The sequence below is a fragment of the Arvicola amphibius genome, chromosome 3 (assembly GCF_903992535.2).
Source record: "Arvicola amphibius chromosome 3, mArvAmp1.2, whole genome shotgun sequence".
NCBI lineage: Eukaryota > Metazoa > Chordata > Mammalia > Rodentia > Cricetidae > Arvicola > Arvicola amphibius.
In genome coordinates this window covers 162,220,434-162,248,175 of record NC_052049.1, presented here as the reverse complement: position 1 = coordinate 162,248,175, position 27,742 = coordinate 162,220,434, and the positions used below count along the sequence as shown (strand labels likewise).

Below are 27,742 nucleotides of genomic sequence, written 5' to 3'. Positions count from 1 at the left end.
AAGTATCCATTTTAGCTTTGGTATTTGCATATATCCATAAAAGTCTTCATTATTATCAATATAGAGAACATTTCTGTGACCCCACAAAAGATTGTCATTATTCTATTGCAGTCCTTTCTTTCTCCATCTCTGGCCCAGGCAATTACTGACTTGTTTTTTTTTTTTTTTTTTTTTTTTTTGTCATTTTAGGCTCGACTTCACATACACTATGTATTTTCTTTTTCGTTTCTTCAGTTCAGCATTATGATTTTGAGATTTATCTATTATAGGGAGCTAATGAAGTCCCAAGTGAATGTGTTTTTTTTTTTTTTTTTTTTTTTTGACAGCGGTTGGCCATGTGGAGGACCCCAATGTCTCAGCCCTCTGGAGGTGGCAAAACCTTCCCCAGGTCAGACACAAAGGGATAGAAAAGTCTTCCTGTGGCCCATTTACAAGCATAGATAGTGTGGTTGAGCCACCATAGCTTTCTGCCCCCTCCCTCATGTTTGCTGCCTGAAAACTGCCTCCCTGCAGAGACTGCTCTCCTACTGGGACTCCCTAAGCTTGCCTCTTTCAGCTACATGCCATAACCCCACAATCCCGTTCAACTGTATATAATAAACACACTTAGCTTCCGGGGTGCTGTGGCTTTTCCACTCTGGAGCCCAGATCATCCCGTCTCAGCTTCTTTCTGTCCGTGTGTCTCTGTGCATTTGCCATCTCCCCATTCCCTCCCGGCAGAGGAGGGCATGGCAACCTGTACTGAAGCCTTTGACTAGGTTATTCTTTTTCAGTACCAAGTAGTACTCCATTGTACTGATGTAGCACAATTGGTTTTTATTCACCTGTCTACAAGCCAATTCCTTCCAGACTTTGACTTTTTTTTTTTTTGTTTTTGTTTTTTGAGACAGGATTTCTCTGCAGCTTTAGAGCCTGTCCTGGAGCTAGGTCTTGTAGACCAGGCTGGTCTCGAACTCACAAAGATCTGCCTGCCTCTGCCTCCCGAGTGCTGGGATTAAAGGCGTGTGCCACCACTGCCCGGCTCATACTTTGACTATTTTTTTTTAAAAATATTTTTATGGTTTATTTAACTTTATTTTATGTGCATTGGTATGAAGGTGTCAGATCCCCTGGAACTAGATCTTCAGACAGTTGTGAGCTGCCATGTGGGTGCTGGGAATTGAACCCCGGTCCTCTGGAAGAGCAGTCAGTGCTCTTAACCACCGAGCCATCTCTCCAGCTCCCAGACTTTGACTATTATAGATCACTGCGCTACTAAGTCCTTGTGTGATCATCTATTTTAATTTCTCTTTGATAATAGCTAAGAATGAAATGGTTGTGGCTTGGTCAAGTTGTACATACACGTCTAGTTTAAGTAAATTCTCTGTGAGAACACAATTCCTCTTGTAGATCGAAGCTCCGATAAAAACGTTAAGTTTATGAGACTTTAGGTTATGAGTTTTTCTAGGCAGAGAAAAATCCTTTTCTCACTCCTCTTTGGTCCACTTCCACATTTATTTACTCATCCACTTCTTTTGGACAGTTTCAATCACCTTCTCAAGCTTTATTCCTACCGGCCTGATGGCCACCTTTTTGTGCATCACTTCTAGACTAGATACTAAGGGGCACAGAGGACCTTAGATCAAAGGGCAGCAAAGGGACGACATGGTACCCTGCACAGCTATGGATTGTGCTACCAGCCAAGTATACAAGAACTCTTGAAGCTGCATTCCATTTGCTCAACTCACATGCTTAGAAAAAGATCGCACCTTTGTTTGACTATGGGCTTTGGTTATTTATTTCAAATAGGTGTGGCCATTAAATGAAGAGGAAGGATTAGCTGAATTCTCCAAAGGGGAAAAGGAAGAGAGAAATTTTTTACTGCAGGTTTTCAAAAGTGGTACGCACACTGAGTGGCACCAGCTTCCTGGGGGCACATTAGAAACGCGCAGACACACTGGAAACTCTGGGTTTGAGAGCTGTTTGAATAAAGTCTCTGGGTGATTCCGATGACCTCTTGTTTGAGAATCACGGTGTTAAACTCACTGCAGGGGTGCAGATGGTCGTAATTGTGCTGGTAAAGTGTGGGGAGCAGGGACGACGCCCCTGCAGCGCCTGACCACCTCTCTTAATCCTCCGCAGCTCCTGCAAGTCTCCTTTCACCTGAACCCAAAGGTCTGGCGGCCTCTCCCTTGGGTGCAGCAACTAAAACCCGGCAAGTGGATTCCAAGCGTGCGGGCGGGGGTGCGGGCCGAGCACGCGCAGTGACGCGAGCGCGGCGGCTAAGAGGCAGGCGGGCAAGAGGTGGCCGCAGCGCAGTGGACGAGCCAGCGCCGGGATCGCGGGCGAGAGCTGCGGGACAGCCGCCGCAGGTACCGCAGGTACCGGGTCTCCGGACGCGCACGCGGGTGAAGGGCTGGAGAGGGAGGCGGTGCAGGAAAGCCGTTCTTGCCTTAGCGGCGACCGGCGTGGCTCAGTTCCTCGCCCCGGGCGTCTCCTGCACCTGCGGGCGCGCTCCTGCCCTGCGGGGGAGTCTGGCGCTCAGGTGTGAAGTAGTTGTGTAGCTGCTTAAACCACTGCCCGGGAAGCGCATCGCGATACCCGGCATCATGGAAGGGAGGGGTACCAAGTTTTCTGGTTTAAACTTTGCCTGGCTGTTTAACGAGGCTTTCTGAACTATTGTGTAGCTCTTAAATTGTATGACTGCTCCGTCTGCCTCTGGTGCACGGGCTCAAATAGAGGCAGAATGAAATTGCAGCCGTGTTTGCTGGTTTTGGTGCCTTTCCTGGAGCTCTAGGGCTTCTGGATGCAGCATAAGAAATGTCAGCCTTCAGTGAAAAAGTCAGTGCCAAGAATTTTGTGCGGTTCAGCGAGCCGCATTGTCAAGTACATACTTTACAAATTAAACAAAACAAAACACAAAAACCTGTTTTCAGCATTATTCCCCGCGTCCCAGGCTTTAATGAGCAACATTGAAAAGAAGGAAATTAACCCTTCCGGTTATTTACACTCCATGGCTTATACGGACATGTATTTTACCTTAAAGCTGTGTATGTATGGAGCTTACGCTGAATGGACACATTTCTTGGAGGACTCTAAAATCATAACCAGAATCTCAAGATGAGTACAGAGACCGATGTTTTGGTCCCAGAAAGGAGAAACAAGGGCGTTTAATTACACCCCCACCTCTTGTAATCAATTCCTCTCTAAACTTAATTCATTAGTGAAATTCTATAGGAAAGTATTAAATTTGTGATGTGGGAGGCACATAATTGAAGTAAGTTTAGGAAACAGAAAGTTGAAGTTGAGGAAGAAAAAACTAGAAAGAGACCGCAGGGGCACCCCCCCCCCCCATTTTCCTGCCATGATGAATGTTTTAATGGGAGAAATAATATACAGTTGGTCTAGTTTGGTACTGAGGGACCTTTGAGGTCAGCCAGTTCAACTGCTTCAGTTTACAAATGAGAAAGAAAGCTGAGACCGGGGAGGTTAGGTGACTCGCCACGCCTGCCCAAGCCCCTCCGGGCAAAGCTGGGCCAGAGAACCTGGTCTTCTGATTTCAGGGATCTTTTTACTGGGCCTCTCTGATCCTCTCCTCACTGTTGGCTAAATGATTGAGCTTGCTTTCTCTTCCACCTTCTCCCTTGCAGATTGATTGAGGCAGGAAGTTGGTTGTTTCTGCTGGGCTCCTGCCTCTTGTACTCCTGCAGATAGAGCCACCTTGACTCAAGCCTGATGTACACTTTCGGGTTTGCTGCCCTTTTCTTTGCTTGTTTGCCTCCCTCCCTGTTTGAACTCATTGTGCATGCATAGGTCGTTCTCTGCATCTTCCCAAACACACAGTATTTTATGACTTCTGTCTGTGCTGCTGTTCTCCCTTTTGGATACAGCTTCTCGAATTTTATTTTCGAACATGTTCCTATTGTCTGATCTGACAGTTGTTAGGTGTGTAAACTCCGGAAAGTGCAGGACTTAAAGATCACACCCAGTACTAAGTTCAGACTCTTTCCAGCTGCTGTTTGTGAGAGGCGGGACACTTGAGGGGATTTGGCGGGGCTGTTCTGTGATTCAAGAGGGCACCTTAGGGCTGTTCAAGAGATCAGTCAGGATAGAGAACAAGTTGGAATGATTTATGAATCCAGAAATCACAGATTAGTTGGGAGTGCTGGAGATGGGGTGAAAACCACAGAAGAGGAGTGTTCTTTCTCTAGGGCTTGGATTAACCATAAACGCAGAGTGGAGAACACAGATTTAAGAAATGGCAGGGCTGGAGAGACGGCACAGCAGTAAAGAGCTCTGGCTGCTCCTCCGGAGGACCTTAGTTTGATTCCCAGAACCTATGTGTTGGCTTGCAAACATCTGTAACTCCAATTCTAGAGGATACAAATGGCTTCTTTTCACCTCCTCTGTCACTCAGCATGTACCCAGTGCATAGACATACATGCAGTTGAAACATTTATACACATAAAACAATTACTTTTTTAAAAAAATCATGTAAAGGCCACATGTGATGCCTGTCTGTAAAAATCCCAGTGCCCAGTGGGCAGAGGCAGAAAGATCTCTGCCAGTTTGAGGTCCATCTGATCTACGCAAGAGTTTCAAGCCTGTTTCAAAGAAAAAAAAAAAACCAAAAAAAAAAAAAAAAAACAAAAAGAAATTATGTAAGGTAAAGATGTGGTTAAAAAAATAAAATGGGGAGAAAGGAGAGGTGTTGAAAATTGCTCTTTCAGGTTTGGGGTGTTGGTAGTGTTTGTAATAGTGGGTTTATAACATCTTTTTAAAATCTTACAAGCACTTCTCGGAACATAGTTTCTTTTTTGTGTCTTCCTGTTGTTGTCGCCATGCTTCTCACTCCAGAAGATGAACTCTGAGGGACGGTCCCTTTACAGTTTGTCCTCACAATGATGACACTGCTCTGCATCAGATGCTCAACAGCATTGCACGGATAAATAAAGTGTGTTTTGCCGTGAGGAAAGCGGGTAGTTAGGGTGATAAAGTACACAAGAGTACTTTGTCTAGCCCCTGACCTGAGTGTGCAAAGGAGGAATTCTTTGGGTCATTGGGAGAAATGAGAGACACAGAATCACTGGCCAATTCCTGATCAGATGCACGGATTGTGAGTTGGGGTGGGAGTGTTGGGTGAGGTTGGGGACCCAGAAGTTTGTACATGAGGATGGTGAACGAATCTAGAAAGGCTATTGCTAGCTTAGCTTACTTAAGGCGAAAGAAAAGTGGATTATCCCAGAGTCTTTGGACAGTGGGGTCTTCTCCTCTTAGGATAGATACTCCATTGTGCCAGACCCATCCTCTCAGAGGGGACAGCGGAGTGGTCCTTTTGACCCAGCAATATGGGGCAGGATGAGAGACATGGAAAAGGTGAGCTCAGACTCTCCCTAGAAAAATAAGACAGAAGGCAATGATTCGAAACCTGAATTCTAGTTGAAGTGTTTGGAATGTACTTGTTGCCTTGGGACAGATGTTGCAAATGGCTATTTTGCAAATCAAAACACAGTCTGTTGAGCGACACACAACACTGAGGAAACATTCTCGCCCTTGACATTCATGCTATGATCGGTCACCTTCATTGCTGACAGATAATGAGAGCTGTTTTTATAAAAATGGCAAAGAGAGAGACAAGTGCTGAGGGACAGGCCAAAGGAGCTTTTGGTGGTTAGCAGCAGGTAAAGGAAGGGTTGGCCTGGTCAGCAGAAGTTCTCAGGCAGATGAGATGGGCCAGGTGGCATGCATGAAGTTTAGGGTTTGATCCCATCACTCCATAAACTGGGTGTGGTGCTACAATCCTGAAATCCCAGCACTCAGGAAGTAGAGGCCAGTTTTGGTGAAACCTATTGGGGGTAGGGATGGAGGAGAAACTTTTAACTCTTTCTTCTCTCAAGGCAGGGTTTCTCTGTGTAACAGTCCTAGTTGTCCTGAAACTCACTTTGTAGACCAGGGTTGCTTCAAACTCACAGAGATCCACCTGCCTCTGTCTCCCAAGAGCTGGGATTAAAGATGTGTGCCACCATCGCTCTACTAAGAAGCTTTTTAATTTTTAAAAAAGCCATATTAGAGCTGGACCATGGTGGCACACGCCTTTAGTTCCAGCACTCAGGGGCAGAGGCAGGAGAATCTCTTGAGTTCGAGGCCAGCCAGGTCTACTGAGTTAGTTCTAGATCAGCCAGGGCTACACAGAGAAACCCTGAATCAAAAACAAAACAAAACAAAACAAAACAAAAAAAAAACCAAAAACTAAACCCTATTAGATAAATGACAAGTCATTCAATATGTTTGAATTGATGTTCCATGTATTTAAACATGCCCAAATAGTAAGTATAAGTTTACATTGTAAGTTAAAATTTACCATGGCCTTGTTTAAGATGTAAGACTGTATTATGTAGCTCTCTCGGGATAATAGCAATACTGTATTAGTATTTAGTTTTAAAGTGTTTTCTAAACACCAGACATTTAACCTTTACAAAGCATCCTAGGAGGTAGATGCAATTATTACCCTCATTTTACTTACGAGGAAACCGAAACTTAGAGTGTTAACAATTATCTGTGTGAGGCCACACAGTCAGCATGTGACTGAGCTGAGATTTGACCCCAGGATGGCCTGCCTTCAGGCCCCAAGAGCTCAAACAATCAAATGTCTCTCTCTGTGGGCACTCTTAACAGGTTCTTAGAGTGGGCAAAGACCACTGCTTTCGATATTCCATTAGCAAGACTTTGATAAAGTGAGCAATAGTAATGGATCTTTTTGCTATTTGTTTTTGTTCCACTTAGTCTTTTATCACATGAAGCCTTCCTAGAGACAGGAAGCAGCAGCCTTTTTTTTCTGGATAGAACACTAGAAGAGTTTCTGATTGGTCCTGACTTTCTTTTGGGTAGTGCAGGGTGAGGGTGGTGATCCGTGCAGTTCCTCTGGAGTTGAAGATAAGTTCCATCTGCGGAGGAACGTAGCAACTTTGGGTGGCCAGGGTTTGTAAGGATTTTTCTTTCCTAACAATCCTTTTCTTGAAACTTCTGAATTCTGTGCGGGCCTTGGTTTCAGGCCTGAGGATTGTGTTCATAAACCTGTAGGGAGACTCCTTTTGTGAAGAGGGTCTCTGTGCATCCCCAAAATTGGTGGGTTAGAAAGATGGCTGAGAGGTTCAGGGCACTGGCTGCTCTTCTAGAGGGCTCTAGTTCCATTCCCAGAACCCACATAGCAGCTCACACCTATCTGTAACTCCAGTTCTAGGGGATCTAATGCCTTCTTCTGGCCTCCTCCGGCACCAGGCATGCAACTCAAGTGGTACACAGACTAGAGGTATATATATATATATATATATATATATATATATATATATATATATATAGAGAGAGAGAGAGAGAGAGAGAGAGAGAGAGAGAGAGAGAGAGAGAGAGATTGGAGAGTGCTGAGTCAGTAGTTGGGGTGGGCAGGGATACTCAGGGAGGGAAGGTGTCAGCTGTTCAGGGAAAGGTAACTTACAGCTTCTTTTGTGAGAGCCGAGATTTGGCCACAGGTGCTCTACTGAGTTGCCTGTGAGGAATGAGCTCTTTCCCTCCTGATGAACCCTCAGCCCTCTCCTGAGAATCTTGACATGGAAGACAGATTGGAATTCCCCAGAGTTCTGGGTGTTTCCTGGACATTTAATCCAGGTCTGAAGAGGGCCCAGTGACATCCGGCTCCTACCTTTAATTGTTTTAACACCCAAAGGCTCATATATCCTACGGTTTGGAATTATCATTTTATTGTGGGTGATGCTAAAAACTGGAGAAAGAGAAAGAGGTCTCTGTGTTACACCCATGTTTATTGGTTATAAAATTATTATATAATGCCAGTTGCTGGGAACTTTGCTACTGTATAAGGTCACATGGGATGTGAGGCTGGGTCAACTTTGATCATCCTATTTCTCTTCATTATTCCCATGACTGGAAGAGCCTGTTTGGTGTGTGGGCATGGCGTCAGTAAAAGCAAATTTTTTTTATTTTCTTTTTTATTCTTTTCTTTGGTAAATTGTGTCTTAATACTGTGGGCACAGAACTGGTGAAGAGTTAGATTGGCAGGATGTTTTCCCTCTTAAAACATTCATTTTATTGGAAAATGTTTTTGGAGGTATCTGGATAGCTTTGTTCATAAGGTCTAGTTATGAAGAAGTTTTTCGGTTTGTTTGTTTTTGTTTCGTTTTTTGTTTTTTCGAGACAGGATTTCTCTGTAGCTTTGGAATCTGTCCTGGAACTAGCTCTTGTAGACCAGGCTGGCCTCGAACTCACAGAGATCTGCCTGCCTCTACCTCCCGAGTGCTGGGATTAAAGGCGTGTGCCGCCACCACCCAGCTCGAAGATTTTTATCTTTTATAGTAAAGTGATAAGCTGATTTTCTTTTTCTACCAGTGCTGGGTCTGAACCCAGGGCCTTGTGCTTGCTATGTAAATTTCTACCAGAGCTAAATTCCAGCCTCATGAACAGGGTTTTTGTTGTTGTGTTGAGTTTTAGAGCAATTCAGTTGTAAGAAAACCCACAAGAATATTTGGATTACTACTCATTATATAGGCATGCTTTCTTTAAAAGATCCAAGATGGGGCCATTGAAATGGCTTTAGTAGATAAAGGTGCTTGCTGTTAAGCCTCACTACCTGAGTTCGAATCCTCAGAAAGCATGGGGTAGAAGAAGAAAACTGACTACTGAAAGTTGTCCGAGAGAGAGAGAGAGAGAGAAAGAGAGCGAGAGAGAGAGAGAGAGAGAGAGAGAGAGAGAGAGAGATCTAATCTAATCATGAAGAAATCATGAGGAAACACAGTATTTTTGATGTTAGAGGAGGTAGATGTTTTAATAATGTAGTAAGTGTGTATGTTGAGGGTGGGAACTTCTTTATGACAAAAAGCCAAAGGTTTACCTACAACACTAGAGGACACCAGTTTTACTATGCTGTTGGGAAAAACTTAAGTTGTTGAAAGATGCAGATGTAGAAAATACGTGTTTTTGTTTTTAACAAAACGATAGCGCCTTTGTGAGTGCTTGCTTTGCGCTCTCGGAGCCCTGGATTTGATCCTCATCCTCATCGTTGTATAAACTGGATGTGGTGCAGCTGCTGGCCTGAAAACCCAGCACTGAGGAGATAGAGGTTCAAGAGTCACAACCTCAGGGTCATCCTTGGCTACCCAGCACATCTAACTGAAAGAGGCTAGCCTGAACTATTACATGCGACCTTGGTTCAGAAACAGTAACAAAAACAGTAAGGGGCGGTACAAAAGTTCCTTCAACCTTTTGGAACCAAGAAGTAAAGGATTTTAGGAGTATTGCCAAAATAGAGTGTGGATTAGATTCGAGGTATCATTGTAGCTTTTCATGGATCCGTATCTTCTCATCTGGCCCCGCCTCTCCCCTTAGTGTGCTTGGGTAAGCCAACGCTCACAGATCCCAATGGTAAGAGGCAGAGTGGAAGCACTTCAGTGTAGGGCCTAAAACCAGCCCTAATGAGGCAGTTTGAATGCCCCGGAAGGTACAGGCAGAGTTCACACACTGTTCCCATGGATGGGAAGATGAAAGCAGGTCCAGATGAGTCCTTTACAGTGGATGCCCGACAACGCGAGCTGGCTCTCTGCATTCACTTCTCTTTGTCTCTGTAAATTTAGCTATCTTCTATACTTATATTGATTCCTTTTTTCCTCCAATTTTTGTCCTTGATGATAAATATATACTTACCGAGTAGTGTTTATAGATGAAAATCAATGAAAACTAGAGTTTTGAGGTTTGATAAATGAGTCTGCTGCGTGTCTTAATGCTGCTCATCAATAATTTGGTGGAAATACAATATCAAGTTAGTATATAATTGAATCCGTAGCCTGATATCAAGTTAGTGTTTATAACCTTTGTGAACGGACCAGAAATTCTCAGGTTCTGGCGCTTTTCCATTGGAGAGCTCGTTCAGATTTTTTTTTTTTTTTTAAATCTTGCAAAGGCCCTATTTTCTACTTCTTTCCTTAGGTTTAGTTTACTGTGACACCCATTTGGTCCAGGGCATATTTTTAAAGAGTGGCCCAGTTCTTACAGAGTTTTATTATCGGGTCAGTGAGGTGCTAGCCGTGAAAAGAGCTCATAAAATCCCGGTGATGTGTTCCAGCAGTGCTTGTCATACAAGCAAATTAATATCGGAAAGAAAACAGTAATGGCGATTTTCTTTATACGCCCCTGAGTGTGCGTGCGTGCGTGCGTGCAAGCGTGCGTGCGTGTGTGTGTGTGTGTGTGTGTGTGGAAAGGGAGGATGGGAGAAGACACAACCAGACCACAAGGCCAGGAAGGTAAAGTGTAGACAAAAGGGGCAGGTAACCAAAATTATATAGGGAAGGGCAACTGGGGGAGGGAAGGCTAGTCCAAAATGTAGGCTGGTGAAGTTTAGGGTAGGGGGCAGGGTATGCCAGCCAAACCCTGAAGCAGGTAGAGACTGAGGGCTGCTGGGAGAACCTGGCAGCCAGGTCCACTTTGATATGTTAAATAGGCACCTTAGCCCCCTGTCCCAGGTTTGAGACCTAACAGTGAGCAATTTTGGAACTAGATCTCTACATTTTCATGGTGGAAATGGGTCATGTTTATTCTCTAATTTTAGTACATCTCCTAATGGCTTTAGGGTACACGCTCAGAAGAGAGTTGTTCCAGGAGCCTTAGAGGACTTGAGGATGAACCCCTTTCTAAAGGAATCCACTTGTGGTTCTGGGTGGGAACAAGATGCTGATCTGCTCAAAAGTTAGGACATCAAACACTGCTGTCTCCTCTCTTACAAGGTAATTCAGGCTGTGCATCCTTTAATCCCAGCACTCAGGTGCAGAGGCGAGATGAATCTCTCTTGAGTCTGAGGCCAGCCCGGTTGACATATTAAATTCCAGGCCAGCAGAGTTAATCTAGCAACGCCTATCAGTCACCTGCCAATAGACCACCCCCCTACCCCTAAGGCAGGCAGTCTTCTGAGCAGATGAGAGGCTGAGTAGTCCCTTAATGAGGTAATATACTTTTCCTTTCCAGAAGCCCCACCCTCCATATAGTCAGGTACTGATCCACTGCACTGTGTCTCCGTGACGTCTGTCTGCATTTTGAAACCATACTTTGTGGGTAGCAATGCAGCTTACTCATTAAATAGCAAACTATATTGATTTGATATAGCTTTAAATAGAAGGGAAAAAAGGGCACAGTTTCAGGTTACTAACCCCTTATCTACTTTTCTGCCAGTCAAAGCTAAAGCGCATTCCCTGGGCACTGTGATGCCCCACAAAGGCATCTCCGGGCTTCCATGTAGAAACTACAGGCCTGCCACACCTTGGTTAGCTTTGGCAGCTCTAGAACAGTGGGACAGGACTCTAGGACTCTCGAGTCAAGTCAGAGTGGAGCCTGGGTGCTTTGCACCATGGTTGTTGCAGCTCCTATGGGCTGACCTGGGAACACTTGACCACAGCTGCTTTTGAGGATCAGGGAATGCCTTAGGCCTCCTGGGCTGGCTCTCTCTTTCCTAAAGTTGGAGCCTTGGATCTCTGAGCCCTTTCCTCTTTCCCAGTATGAAGAGAAGGGGAAGGGTTTCCCTTGATGGTCACCACTTAAAAATTAAAAATTAGGTATAATTTTTAAGAACTTTTTTCTTCATAAACTGTATATTTTTGTTTATATGCTTGCCATGCTCGTTCCTTTGCACTGCTGACCGGGGTAAAAGCGGGGAACAATGCTGTTAGTTGCCGACGGAATGCTATCCAAGTCTTCAGTTTTCCTTTGCCATGTGAACGAACACTTCTGAAGAGAAACTGCACCTGTCCCTGAAGAAAACTCCTGAAAGGAAGCTGTGTCTGCATAACTGACTGGCTGATTAGGATCTCGGTTTTGTGGAGAGATGCAACGTTGCAGGCCCATGGGCTAGTTATCTTATCTCAGACTAAATTCTGGCCCTCAGGAAAAGTAGTGCTTGATTGTCCCCCCTGTGCTGGAACTTGTGACCTCTTGTGACACTAGGGGAAAGAACCTTTTAGAATCTATTGACTTAGCAGGCAACTGACTTTTACCAGTCCAAAAGCTAAGAACGCCATCAGATAGCACTTAAGACTTTGGGAAAGCTTCCCCCATCGTGTACCCGCCTGTCTCTTTGATTTACCCGCCAAGGGTTTTAAGCTTGCCTTGATTTATGACTTTCTCTGTTCTGTGAAACTGTAAAAGCTTTGGGAAACTCCTTCCACATAGGAACACGGAATTTGGGGGCAACCTAAATCTGTGTTCCTGGGACATGGTTACTCAAATGGCTCCAGAGTTAGCCATCCCTTACTTCCTTTTAGAGGAGAGCTGTGGTTTTTCCGCTAACAGCAGCATTCATGAGTCCATTATTCTAAATTCAGCCTCACTGGAGTCTTAGGACATGGGAAGGACGGCTTCTGCCACAGTTCTTGAGGGAGTCCTTCCTCTCTGCTGATGCGTATTTATGTAGAGAAAACAGTAGAGGAAGGGATGTCTGTTGTTGTAGTCCCACGGATTGAACCCAGTTTATTGTCTGCTAGGCAGTTGTTCTACCACTGAGCTGTAGCCTCAGTGAGGAGCGGGCATTTAATGTAGGCATTAAAGGGTGTTTAGGTGCTCACCATCTGGTAAGTGGTTGGCAGGGGAGCGTAATTGTTTTCTCTTGCTTTACTAAAATACCCACATCTGAGTACTTGATAAGGAAAGGTGGTTTATTGCTCTGACATCTTAATAGGCTGAATGTTGGAGATTTTGCAGCCTCTGCTGACAGCCTCTTTGACTTTGTAAGAACATTTGAGAATTGGTTATATCCCGAACAAAGGACCTGATATAGGAGTGCCTTTTTTTTTTTTTTTTTTTTTTTTCTGAGACAGGGTTTCTTTGTAGTTTTGGAACCTGTCCTGGAACTAGCTCTTGTAGGCCAGGCTGGCCTCGAACTCACAGAGATCTGTCTGCCTCTGACTCCCGAGTGCTGGGATTAAAGGCATGCACCACCACCGCCCGGCCTAGGAGTGCCTCTTTTTTGTAACAACCCACTTGAGAGAACTGATTGACTCCGAGAATGCATTTATCTTATTCCGGAAGGAGAGCCCGCATACCATTATTATCTTGAACTAAGCACCGTCTGTTAAATGTTCTAACCACAACGTAGCCTCATTGGAAAACAAGCTTCCAGCCCATGACCTTTTGGGCAATACACTCAAACCATATTTGGATCATATCAGGGAGTAGTAATGAGGAGAGAATTTCAAAGGGCCAGCTGAACCTTAGATTGATGGTAGGACAGAAAACGGTAGGCTCCGCCCATGGCAAGATCTCTAGTGCCAGAGGTTGTAGGGAGTACAAGGTTGTAGACAGACATTATTCTGTAGCTTGTATTGAGTCATAGGCTTGTCCCAGGCCTACCGGATTGGAGGTTTCTCCATGCCCATAAGTATTTAGTAGGAAGTACCTAGTTCTTAAAGTGCACTCACGTGTGGATAATGCCATTTGAAATCGCTCCTAAAATGCGGTTTCTTCTGCTTCTGATCTTTAAAAAAATATTTATTTATTTATTTATTTATTTATTTATTATGTATACAATATTCTGTCTGTGTGTATGCCTGCAGGCCAGAGAGGGCACCAGACCCCATTACAGATGGTTGTGAGCCACCATGTGGTTGCTGGGAGTTGAATTCAGGACCTTTGGAAGAGCAGGCAATGCTCTTAACCTCTGAGCCATCTCTCCAGCCCCTCTTGATGGAGGATTCTCATTGGCTAATAAACAAACTGCCTTGGCTTTTTGATAGGGCAAAATTTAGATAGGTGGAGTAGACAGAACAGGAAAAAGGAAGTGAGGTAGATGGCTCAGACAGTTGCCCCGCCTCTCCTCTCTGGGGCAGACCGCTGTGCCTCTCCTCAGGGAGACAGATGCGATGAAGCCAGCCATCAGGTCAGACATGCTGAATCTTTCCTGGTAAGACACCATTCGTGGTGTTACACAGATTATTAGATGTGGGTTAAAGCAAGAGATGTGAGAATTAGACAATAAGTGGCTAGAAATAATGGGCCAGGCAGTGTTTAAAAGAATACAATTTGTGTGTTGTTATTTTGGGGCATAAACTAGCCAGGTGGCCAAGAGCTAGGCAGGATGAAAAGCAGGCACTACACCCTCTACTTCTGATTTTAATGTATATATGTATATAAAGTGACTTAGGTGCTTATATATACATTATTCATTACTAGATGTTTTTAAGAATTTAAAAATATGTACACTAGTAAGAAGACAACCAGCTGTGATTCCAAAAGACACACATCTGTGTGTGTTTTCTGTCTATCAAGATACATTTTATTGCGGTACTGGCAAGATGGCTGAGGGGTAAAAGAGCTTGCTACACCAGCCTGACGACCTGAGTTTGATCCCCAGAACCCACAGTGGAAGGGGAGAACCAGCTCCTGAAAGTTGTCCCCTGGTCTCCACACACGCCTTATCACACCTACACTTCACACACATCACACGCACATACACACATACTAATAAACTCTACTCAAATGTAATATACGATTGAGCTTATCCTTCTCTTTGGTGACAGGAATTGAGTACAGTGCCTCCCTGATGAGCTGAAGGAGGCAAATGACCTCAGCATTATAGTCCAGCCTTAGGCTACTACTGACCTCTGCTGATACCCAAGGAACTGATCTAGAATCAGCATGAAATGGTGTGTGGTTGAGTTCCACCCTACAGTGTGAGCCTTTTGTCCAGAACACCCCACTCTGTATGCTACCCATCCTTTGCTACCTTGGCTTTGAGATCGATTGTTGTAGTATTTCAGTACCGTGTTCATAGAATCCTCTGAATAGTATGCAGTTTAAAATTTATGACTTATTTCTGTAATTTTCCATTTCCTAGTTTTGGATCACGGTTGGCATGGATAACCAAAATCATAGAAAGCAAAAATCACAAATAAAAGGAGACAACTATAGTACAAAAATAGGTGCTAAAGACCTTGTTCTCATATAGAAGATTCAATAAAGTATTAAGTATGTGTATTAGCCAGTGTTCTATTGCTATGAAGAGACAGCATGACCACAGCAACTCTTATAAAGGAGAGCATTTAACTGGCGCTGGCTTACAGGCTCAGAGGTTTAGTCTATTATCATCATGGCGTGGAGCATGGTGGCATACAGGCAGACATGGTGCTGGAGAGGGAGCTGAGAGCTCTGCATCTGGGTCAGCAGGAAGCAGGACGAGAGGGATGTTAGGCCCAGCCTGAGCATTTGAAAGCCCCAAACCCACCTAATCCCTGTCAAGTAGTGCCTCTCCCTAATGACTAAGCATTCAAATCTATGAACATATGGGGACCACTCCTAATGAAACCACCACAGCATGCGGCCAGTAGGGGAGGTGTATATTCAACCCCTCATTAATTCATGTTTACGCCCATTCATTGGTTTATGAGAAGCCTACTATACATCAGGCAATGGGGTGTGAAGCGAGACACATTGGTTGAGAGTTTCCCACAGCTCAGGTTGTCCTTGAATTTACTGATTGGCTTTGAGGTTGAACTTGAACTCCTGTGTCTCCTTCCTCTAGCTTCCCAGTGGTAGGATTACAGGTGTGTGCCACCATGACTAAGAACACTGACATGAATTTTATTACAGTATGTTTGACTTTGTTGGTCATTGTTGTTAATTTCCTGTTGTGTCTTAGTCATAATCTCTGTTCTTTTGCTGTGAAGAGACACCGTGATCAAGGCAAGTCTTATAAAGGAAAACATGTCATTGAGGCTGGCTTACAGTTTCAGAGGTTTAGTTCATTATCATCATGGCGGGGAACATGGTGACATGCAGGCAGACATGGTGCTGGATAAATAGCTGAGAGTTCTGCATCCCGATTTTCGGCAGGGATGGAGAGGAGAGTAGGCCTGGCTTGGGCTTTTGAAACCTCCAAGCCCATCCCCAGTGACACATTTCCTTCAACAAGGCCACTCCTCCTTTTCCTCAAATAGTGCCTCTCCCTGGTGACCAAGTATTCAAGTATGTGAGCCTATGGGTGCCACGCTTACTCAAATCACCTCATCGTGCCTGTTTTATAAATTAAACTTTCAGCAAAAGTTCTAAGGAAAATCACAATGTAGGCTTGGTGATTCAGTGCTACTCACAGTTTCTGGCATCCCTTGAGTCTTGGAATGTATGGTGTGTTCCACGATGAGGGGAACAATTAAGACTGTTAAGTCCCCATCTGGGCTTTATTGACAGAAAGTCTTGAGCTACTTTAACCTTTCCCTAGAATGAGCTGAATAACTTGAATTCACAATAGTAAAGATTACTGCAATTTTTATTTATTCTAAACCAACTCCAAATATAAATTAACTAACAGTGGTTGACACGCAGGAGATAGTGTTTGCATGTGAAGCCAATTTCACCTTTAAAATAAATGAATATTTGATTTAAATGTGTTACTATTGTGTTGAGAGAAACCAAGTTGAAAGTGGCTGGGAGAGTAGCTTACAACAATGCTTAAAGAAGTGTTTACTAATACACTAGTTTGCAACAATTAATTTTCCTATTGTAAGTGGATGGAGTGCCATGAGTTTCTTTATTCTGTGTCTTCCTGCATAAATAAATGCATTGTGCTATAGGAGACAGAGCCTTCATTGAAACCTTTTTACAAGGTTAGTTTTACCAATGTGATTAGAATGCTTTAAAAGAGAATGGAAGATAGTATGGTTTTTCTTTTTCGTTGTTTTGTATTGCATTTCCTCATTTTGTGTGTGCATGTGTTTGTGCCATTGTCCTATACATATTAGGGTTAGATGACAATGGCAGTCAGTTTTCTCCTTCTACATGCAGGCCCTGGGAATGGAACTCTGGTCGCCAGGCTTAGCAGCAAATATATTTACCCACGGGACCAATTTTCTAGTAATTAAGAAGAAATGACTGGATTTTCAAACAGTGTTCAAAGGGAACATATAAGATACTCATTTTTGCAAGTGAATATTTGTTAAGGATCAGTGAAGATATCTTGTATATGGCTTCACATCCTGGACACATGAGAGGGGGGCCTCCAGCCACTTGTGTTCCTTTAATCTAATTGGGACATCAAGACACACTAAAAGCTTCTAATGCAAAGGTTATCTGCATTCTGTTGTGGACTTAGACACTGAGTAAAGTGTCACAAAACCCGGAAGCAGGACTTCATATTAATGAAGAGGTTTCATATTAACTGCTCATTGTTAAAGTCTTTACCTTACATAGTCTTTGAGTTTGAGGCCAGCCTGGTCTACATACTGAGTTCCAGGCCAGGTAAGGCTATATAGAAAGACCTTGTCTCAACAAACAAACAAACAAACAAACAAAAACAAAAATTAAACTACATGATCAATTTTCAGATCTTTTCTTTGCCTTGTACTTACTAGCATCCCCTCCTTCTCCAGCTCTATCTCCCATCTCCACCTCCTCTCTGTCCCCACGTACAGAGACTTTCTTTGTGATTTTACTAGGATCCTATTTCATTATTTATTTGAGATCATCTCATATAGCCCAGGCTGTCCTCAAACTCTATGCTGCTGAATTTGGCCTTGAATTTCTTGTTACCAAGAATTATTAAGCATTATTAAGATTAGACTCTGAGCCCAGGTAGCCCCAACAAACTAGACCACACCATACATTTTTAATAGTCCTATTGAAGAAAAAGATTTTTAAAAAAGAAAATAATAATTAAAGGCAGAAAAATAAAATATTTTTAATATGGTTACACTGGGAAGAGGAACAAAGTGGTTTAGTGATTCCCCATGTCCAACTTTGAGGTCCTAAGAGGAGATCTAGGTTTACCTTTTCTTCCTGAGCTGTGGCTAGCACCAGGCTCCCAGCCTTCTCCTTCTCCCAATAGGAGATTTCTTGAGAAATTCCAAAATCTTGGGGTCTGTTGTATAGTCTGATAGCCAAAGGGAGAAACAGAGTTTGTCTTATAATATCTTCATTCCTGCCAGGATGGTTAGTTTCTAATTCTCCTGCTGCAGGTGTGCATTGCCACGCCCATCGCAGAGCATGTGACCCTTCATGACAGGCTTATCATAGCATAATGTTGTCACGCGTCACCCATGTTGTAGTATATGTTAATACGTGTCTTATGGCGGTAATAGTCCATATTGTATGGCTGCACCACTGTAAAAATCCACTTGTCCAGTCTGTCTGGAGTTTCCTCTTTAGTCATTTGTCATGAGCATGTCGTATTAGAAACACAGACACTCTTGGTGTCTTTCTACAATGTCACAACCTGTTCAGTTTCATTGGCCACAGTTTACCTAGTAGTCCTGATTCCTCCTGGTACCTGGCCATTGGCAAACACAGGTTCTAACATTCCAATCTGAATCACTCAAAGGACCCTGGCCGTACATTCTACTTGAGGCATGTACACACAGATTAAGAACACAGAGTTCAAAGAGGACTACTGGAGGCAGACACGAAGAACTGAGTCCAGAGAGCTCTCAGACAAAGGGATGGATGGGTAGATGGCGTTTCTAGAGAGCACCATTCTGAGCTAAAGCCCTAGGGACCTTTAGGGTATCCCAGAATAGTGGAGATGGCAGGTTGGTGTGGATACTGCATTGTAGTGTGAGGTGCTCTTCTTGTGGGGTCCAGGAGAGAATGTCACTCCCTTTGTTGATCTGGTATGGTCATTAAACACATGAACCTGGTATCTGTCTGTCCACCTGTTTCCTCTCTCTCTCTCTCTCTCTCTCTCTCTCTCTCTCTCTCTCTCTCTCTTTCTCTCTCTCTCTCTCTGTGTGTGTGTGTGTGTGTGTCTGTCTCTGTCTCTCTGTCTCTGTCTCTCTCTCTCACATACACACACACACTTTTTATTTCTTTTCAATATTTATTTATTTCATGTTAAATGTATGAATGTTTTGCTGGCGTGTATGTATGTACACACATGCCTGCCTGCCTGGTGCCTGTGGAGATAAGAAGAAGACATCAGACCCCTGGAACTGGAGTTCCCGACAGTTATGAGCCGCCGTGTGGGTGGTGAGAACAGAACCCCTGTCTTCTGCGAGAGTCAGTGCTTTAAGCTCTGACTCTCCCCATGTCCCCATCTCTTCAGCCTCTAGATACAATTTTAATACCCTTGTGCCTGTGTGTGCCCAGTCTACTTTGATAAGTTTGTAGGTGTTAACCTTTTCGTTTGCATAAATAAGTCATGAGTCCGTGTCTCATGATTCATGCAGGACAGGTGGTGTGCATAAACAAGATGTGAAGTCCTTCCTTCTCTGTGCCTGTATTCAAATGAAGGTGGCGGAGTCACTCTGGGCTAAAAGCCACTGCGTTTGTGCAGTATGGAGGAACTCAGAGCAGGGTGGAGCATGAACTCACAATCCCACTGAATGATGCTGTCAGGACCTTTATAGAGTTTTTTGAGGAAAATGCATTTGTTTTCATCTCTTCCTTTTTCTTTTTTCTGGTGTTTTTTTCTTTTTCTTTGACGGCAGGATTTCTCTGTGTAGCCTTGACTGTCCTAAAACTTACTCTGTGGACCAGGCTGGCCTCACACTTGAAGATCTGCTTGCCTCTGCCTCCCAAGTGTTGGGAGTAAAACATGCACCACTACCACCTGGCTTTATTTTCATTTCTTAATTTAAAATTTTACTCGTGAGGGTATTTTACCTTCACATAGGCCTGTGCACCCTGTGATGGTCCAAGGAAGTCAGAAGAATGTTGGACCCCCTGAAGCTGGAGTTAGGGACAGTTGTGAGCCACCATATGAATAGTGGGTTATGACACTGAGTTCCCTGGACGAGCAGCCTTTGCGTGGCCATTGCGCTTACTGGCTAAGTTATCGCTACAGACCCTGCTTTTATTTCTTGTGGGTATTTGTAGTGTCCAGAAGAGGAAATGCCGAGTCACATGGTAATTGCATTTCAAAGAACTGGCAAACCTTTTCCAAAGCTTCTTTATCTAGCAGACATGGAAGAGGTTTGTGTTTCTCCAAATAATACATGCTCACCAGTATTTGTTATCTGTCTCCTTAATTATGGCCACGATGGCAGGTGTGAGATGGTATCTCATTGTGGTGATGCTAAAAATTACTAATAGACTTTATTTTTTAGATAAACTTTTATAGAAATCAAGCAAATGTGCAGCATATTCCCTGTGTCCCCTCACTGGCACACTGCCCTATTATTAACATCTTATACTGCATTCTATATTAGTTATGATTAATGTGCTCATATTGTTCTATTACTAGAATGCACAGGGTACTTATTATTTCCTTTGTTTTACCTCTCGGCCCTCTGTTCCAGGATCCCATTCTACTTTTAACTCTGAGCCCTTAGGCTCTCTTTGCCTGTCTCAGTTCTCATATTCTCCTTGTGTTTTGATGATCTTGAGACTTTTGAGGAAGAGTGCTTAGGTCGCAGGATGCTTCTCTGTTGAGATTTAGCTGATTTTTAAAAAACAAGATTTTTTTTCTTTTAATGAAATAAACTATGGTGACATTCATTGGTTTTTAGTATCAGAGCATCTCATGTATAATTTAAAAATATATAATCAGAATTAGCAACCAGAATTTGTAGAAAATTCTCAGGCCTTTGAGCACTTCAGTTGCTTCTGAAAGATGAGCAGAAATTGAACTCTAGGTATACTTTCCTTCTTGACTCCGTTGGAAGAGGACCAGAGTAGGTCACAGAATTTATCTTTGAGACAGTCACTGGGGAATCTTGTGTCAAGGCAAAGGCACATTTTCTCCTGTTTTGAGTGTGACAGACAGTGTTGTTTTGCATGTGTCAAGTCATGAAGCCAGGTGATTAACTCCCAGAGATATTCACCCCCCCCAGCACTCTGGAGAAGAGCCCTCAACTTCTGTCAGTTCTAGAACTCTGCAGCAGTGCCTGTGAAGGGGGAGGAAGCAAAGGCCCTGGGAGGTGGAGCTGTCGGGCCTGAGATACACAGCCTGACAGCAGTGGTTCTGAGGTTTTCACCCCAGGCTCTGCAGTTTATCTAAAACAAGAATCGATGGACTTAGGGAAGAGTCCTTATCTTACTGGACATTGGGATAGCATCTCCCTGTGTCGTGGTGAGGAGAGGTCAGTCCCTCTAGCTAGCTGCACGCCTGCTCACTGCTAAGAAAGGGGAAGTTAGCTGGTTTGGCCGGGGCCACTGCTACATCATGTCAGGCTGTGAACTAGTAACTCTGGCACAAGTCTCCTAGAAGGATGGGAAAGTCAACTGAAATACTTAGTGATAGTAACACGCTAATCAATCATAAGTGAGTTTTGTCATAAACTAATGAAGTTTCCAATGTGTCTGTGGTTGACTGATTTAGCAGTTTGATTTTTGTTTCCAGACACGGCCACATCTTCCAAGGAATAACAGTCAAAATCTGCTTCCTTCACATTACAGTCCCACAGGTGATGGCCCCGATGATCAACTAACTGGTTAACTGCATGGCTTGGTATTTGGTATCTTTATGTGCCAGGCTTTCAGTGCTTTACACAAAGTCATGTAATTTAACAATTATAACTCAAGAGAGGAGATATGTGTGGGTAGCATCACCCCAGAGAGCGGGGTCTGGGGCTGAAGAAACTGGAGAAAGTGAGCTGAGCACAAACATTTATCTGTCTCTCGTTCCTGTCTGTCCATACAATGTCATCATCACTTAGGTTCCTGCTGCCATACTGTCCCTGTCATGATGGAATGTACCCTCACACTGGGTCAAATTAAACTCTCCCTGCTTCCTACTTTTGTCCGCAATGAGAAAACTAGCTATTATTGATCCATACATATGCAATTTAAGACTGTGCAAGTCTGTTGGCTGCCAATTCTGAAAATAAGTCTAATACTGCACTAAGCTCCTAGTATATATATTTTTTTTAGTATGAGTACTCTGAACTGATTCTCCTCAGGTGCTTTAATGATGCTTCTCCATGAATGTGTTTATCGAGCCTGGCACGGTAGCACATGTGTATAGTCTAGCACTGAGAAACGTGAAAAGAAGGATCATCACTGGGTTACATAGGGCGTTCCAGGTCAGCTGAGGTCACACAGTGAGACCTCGTCTCAGAAAATGGACCGCTGAAAATTCCATCAACTCAAGCTTCTTATCTTTCAATGTTTCTTTTTCTATAAAGAATAAAGGAGAGAGAAATTTGCTGGAGTAATAGTCTTAGTTAGGGTTACTGTTTATGTGCTGCAATACCATGACCTAAAATAGCTTGGGGAGGAAAGGGCTTATTTGGCTTATGCTCCCATATCACTGTTCATCATCCAAGGAAGTCAGGACAGGAACGCAAACAGTGCAGGAACCTGGAGACAGGAGCTGATGCAGAGGCCATGGAGGGTGCTGCTTACTGGCTTGCTTCCTCTGGCTTGCTCAGCCTGGTGTCTTGTAGAACAAAAGGTCACGAAATCAGAGAAAGGATTACCCACAAGGGGCTGGATCCATCATTAAGAAAATACCCTAGACCAGTGGTTCTCAACCTTCCTAATGCTGCGGCCCTTTAATACAGTCCCTCATTTGTGGTGACCCCAACCATAAGATTACTTTCATTGCTACTTCAAAACTGTAATTTTGCTACTGTTATGAATCGTAATGTAAATATCTGTGTTATCCATTGGTCTTAGGCGAGCTTGTGAAAGGGTCATCTGACCCTCAAAGGGGTCTTGACCCACAGATTGAGAGTCACTGCCCTACAGGCTTGTCTATAGCCCAGTCTTATGGAGGCATTTTCTTAATTGAGGTTCCCTTCTCTCAGATGACTTAGCTCGTGTCAAGTTGGCACAATGAACATAAGCAGAGACAATGCTAAATGATACGGAGGGGAAACAGAACTATCTATTATAAGTGAGGGCCTCGTGAAACCACTGAACTAGAGCACTCCGTGGCTAGGAAGAAAGGTTCTGTGGGGATCAAACTGCGAAGCCTGATTCTGAGGGGCAGAAAGGAGCAAAATGGTGGGAAAGCAAGAAGATTTTATGTGGTGGCCAAGCATTGTGGAGGGTCTTTGCTGATACAGGCTGTTTAGATTGAAATTTGCGGGTAGATTAAGGGAAGTTCCTGGTTAACAGATACCTGACTTTAGTCCTCAGGTTATCCAATGGCAAGCCTTCTATTTTATCGGGCCAGAACATTGTATAGATCATTGTCACCAGCCCTGCCATTTTGGGGAGCTGCTTTGGACCTGGCATCTATTACATCATCCATCACTTATTGGTCATATTAAATCTTAGTCACATTCATCTTTCTGGTTGTGACCTCGGCAACACGTCATTTAACCGCAGTCCTATTAAGTGTTCCAGCATGTGCTGTGTTGTTTGCTTTTGCACCTGTTCATTTCAGTGTTAATGATCAGGTATGTTCCGTGACTTGATGAGATATGCTTCATGTGCATCTGGCAGCTGAGATTCTCTAACTTGCTCTGTAACTGTGAGTCATTCAGGTCGCTTTCAGCCATCTTCCAATCAGAACGGAGGCCCACCCACTTAGCTAATAAAATTACCTGTCCTGGAAGACTCTCTGCAATTCATGAGTTTGGCACTTAAGATCCAAACGGTCAAAAACAAAAGGTAGATTTCCTAGATACTTGTGATTAAGGAAAATATCTTTTTGCTTCGGCCAAAAATTTTAGAGCTTGGGAATAAAATTATACCACCCCTCTTGGGATATATATATATCCCATATACAATATATATATCTATCCCATATATAATATATATCCCATGCTGTTCAGGATGGAAGCTGATATTTGTTTCCACTAAATATTTCCTCTTTCTAGATTCTGTTATAGGAATAAAAACACTAAAGATTTCAAAATGCTTATTTTGCTCAGATTTCATCTAAACGTGGAAGCACAGTGTGTTGGTAATCATTGTACTTAGATGCTTTAAGGACCACAGTGCTAAAGCTGCCATAGCAACACTACTGGTTGGTAGGCTTTCACTTCTCTAATGCAAATGAGAAGATGGAGGCGCAGAAAATAATGTGAATTGCCCGAAGCACACTGAGTGGTCAGAGCAGAATCAGATCTGCTCATGCCAAAGCTATACCGTTAACCAATCAGTTTGCTCTTAGACGGGCTAGCTTCTGGGTGATTCCCAACAGAGCTGCCTTTTGAGTCTTGCTCAGAGGAGCCTAGGTCTCGGGTGATTGGGGGAGAATACAGGAGTGCCTCAGCATTGCCATCTATTTATTAGAGGACAAAAATTCAGAATTTCCAAATTTTGTTCCTGTTTGGATTCCTGGGCCCTGCCCTAAAACTTCTGAAGGAGAATCTTTGGGGTCTAGGAATCTGCATTTCTTATCACCCCTGGGTCTGTTCTTAGGACTGTAATGAGAACGGTATCAAATGATGGGGTAGCAGGAACAATCCACTGAGAAAGATAAGACAGGCTGGGTGTTGGTGGCGCATGCCTTTAATGTCAGTACTTGGGAGGATGAAGCAGGCAGATCTCTGTATGTTTGAGGCCAGCCTGGTTCACAGAGTGAGTTCCAGGATAGTCAGGGCAAGAAACCTGTCCTGAAAAATCAGGAGAAAAAAAAAAGAATAAGACAAAAGTCTTAGCCGGGTTCCCATCTTTTTTGTTTTTCCAGAAAGGGTTTCTCTGTAGCTTTGGAGCCTGCCCTGGAACTCACTCTGTAGATCAGGCTGGTCTCAAACTCATAGAGATCCACATTTCTCTACCTCCCAAGTGCTGGGATTAAAGGCGTGTGCCAACACTGCCAAGCTCAGGTTCCTGTCTTTAATAAAGGCCTCTGCTTGGCATTATTGGCAGACTCTGAATATTTGCATTTTTGTTTGTCTTTTTATATTTGCTGTTTGTCTTTTTAAGATGCCAAACTAATCCTTGCCTAACTTCTAAGTTGTTTTTTTTTTTTTTTTTGGTTTTTCGAGACAGGGTTTCTCTGTAGCTTTGGAGCCTGTCCTGGAACTAGCTCTTGTAGACCAGGCTGGCCTCGAACTCACAGAGATCCGCCTGCCTCTGCCTCCCGAGTGCTGGGATTAAAGGCGTGCGCCACCGCCGCCCGGCCTAAGTTGTTTTTTGTTGTTCTTTTCGTGCTGAGGATTGATCACAGGTCCTTGTCCATCACTCTAGCCCCAAACCAGTGCGCATATGTTTTATGTAATGTGATGGGAATGAACATTTGTCTAAGCAGAACTGTAAAGACAACATTGGTCCTCTCCCTAGACATCTTGTCCTGCTCTCGCCTCCCAGACCTCCACGCAATTGCTGTTTTCTCTTGTTATCAGTCCAAGGCCAAGGCGGTACAATCTGCTGATTCTGGAATAAAACTGTCTGTATTAACTATCTCAATTGCCCCCATTGCTGCGAATCTAGCGGTGTAACTGATGCACATTTATTTCCTTCCCGTACTATAGGTCAGGAGTCTGGCTTAGGTGCCACCAGACAAAGTTAAGATATTGGGCAGAACTATAATCTTTCTACGGGGTCGAGTGAAGGAGCATTTCAGGGCTCATTTCAAATGTTGGCTAAAGTCGCCGACCTGAGGGTCCTCTTCGTGCTGGGTGTAAACTCGGGGGTTATTCCCAGCACTGGAGGCCGCCCGTGCCCCTTCGCTCAGGTCCCCTTCCTCTCATATTCACAGTTAGGGACAACAGGTCAGGCTTCTCTACACTTGAATCTCTTTCCTCCTCTGATTTGAAAGCCACTTGGGCCTGCATAGATTTCCCAGGGCACATTTCCTTCACCAACAGCTGCAGAAGTCTAGAGGTATCTTCACGGTATTTTCTTGCCTAATATTGACATATTACCTGCTTTTGACAAGGAAGACAGTAGTGGTTATTGCTTCCGATGGGCGATGAGCATTAATGTTAATAAAAAAATAATAATGGGCTAGAGATGATGACTCCCTAATGAAGAGCACTTGCTGCTTTTGCAGACAGCCTGGGCTCAGTTCCCAGCACCCTCAGGGGCAGCTCATGAACCATCTGCCACTTGAGTTTCAGGGGATCTGACTCCATGTGGCCTGCACAGACACCAGACATGCATGTGGTACGTGTGCCTACATACAGGCGAAACCCTTCTCCGTATAAGAAAAAAAATAAATAAATCTTAAGCAAACAAGAAAATCTGACTTAACTAGATAGATAGTTTTCTAAATTAAAATCACGTCTGGGCCAGGCTTTAAATAGTTTAAGAGAGCTGTTTCAAGACTTAAAAGTCAGGCAGAGCTGCAGCATCCCTTACCTCCGTGTAGGAAGGGGGATAATTTACACTGTGCCTGTTTCTTTGGTACACGTAGTTCAGGAAAAGCGTTATGATTTGAAGTAGGCACACTCCTACAGCCAGTGTACTTGCTTTCAGGTGTTTGTTGCATGCCATGGGCTCCCCTGCCAATGCACCTTTGGTCATGTTCCTTCGATACTTACTCTGCCCTTCCTCCAGCCACCTGTGTGCATTCACAAGTTAGACACCACTTATTCTAAGGGATTTTTTTTCAAATGTTAAAAATCTGGCATTTGTTTTTTTTCTAATTGCTGAATTAAGATGATAAGAATCTCTGTAGTCTGCCAGTTTTCAAAGGCTGATTTTGAGTTCTATGTCTTCCTCCACCTGTCTTTGCAGCATTGGAGAAGTCCCTGCAGCATATTGGATATAGTCGATATTAATAATCATTAATTGAACTGAGATGAAGCATTGAATTAAAATAACTTTAAATAGTGTTAAGTATATATCCAAGTTCTGCAAGATATGTGTTTTATTTCCTTAGAACATTTCTGTCAAAAGAACTTTGCTAAAAATGTCTAATATAAGTGAGTAAAACTAGGATTATTAAAGATGTGGTTTCCAATTCTTACTTTATTGAGTATTATGTTAATTCATATTCTACCAGATTACCTAGTCAAAAAGTATTGAGGGTAAAGACATCGAAAAGTTTTTCCCATTTTTGAAACTTTAATTAAAAAAGGCATTCAGACAGTGTTATAAACTGTCAGTATAGAGCCTGACGAATTTCCAAACTGCTGCTGTTACCAGGTACCAAGTTCTTACCTACCACTTTGATGCTTTAAAAGTTTTAGAGCAAGAGACGACTCTTAAGACATGGAGAACTGTGAAAATGGCTCAGTGAGTAAAGTGTCTCCTGTGCAGGCATGAGGACCACATCAAAAGCAGGTCTACACGTCTACAAAGCCAGGGCTGATGGGTATTGAGAGGCAGATCCTAGAAACTTGCTGGCCAGCCAGTCTAGCAGACATGTGAGCTCTGGGTTCAGTGAGAGACCTTGCCTCAAAGAATGAGGAGGAAGGTGTCCCATGTCAACTTTTGGCCTACATGCATGCACAGTCACAAACCATGCACACACACACACACACACACACACACACACACACACACACCAGAAAATATTCTTACAGACACTGTGACAAAGCTTTTAGAAACAGATCTCCAACTGTGTGTGTATAGTTATTCATATATATACACATACATATATGTATATATGTGTGTTCACACACATATATCTGTATACACATATACATATGAGTTTACAAAGATTTAAAGACGAGGCTCCTACCCCGAGGATGCAATCACACAGGTTCTAAATGCTCTTGTTCTGCCAAATATTTGAGTTACATACACAATTTTGATTCAGATTTGGAACAAAAATCATTTGAACGTGGATTTGTGTATGTGTGGGGTGAGTGTGGAGGCCAGGGGATGTCTTGCGAGGATTGATTCTCTCCTCCCATGGGGATTCTGTGGACTGAACTCAGGTTGTTAGTGTCCTGCTTGGTGACAAACAGCATTTACCTGCTGAGCTGTCGCGTCAGCTCTTAACACA

General features: G+C 43.5%; 1 protein-coding gene across 2 annotated transcripts in view; it reads left to right on the top strand.

Annotated features, from left to right (window-relative positions):
• Positions 1-2,254: 2,254 nt before the first annotated feature.
• Positions 2,255-27,742, top strand: part of Pls1 (plastin 1) — a 93,841-nt gene continuing 68,353 nt past the window's right edge. Inside the window, exon 1 of one of the 2 annotated variants that reach the window (XM_038322910.1) lies at positions 2,255-2,351. The gene's annotated coding sequence lies outside the window, so the exon portion shown is untranslated. Of the gene's footprint in view, positions 2,361-27,742 lie in introns of both variants that reach the window. The other variant, XM_038322911.1, reaches the window with a different exon arrangement.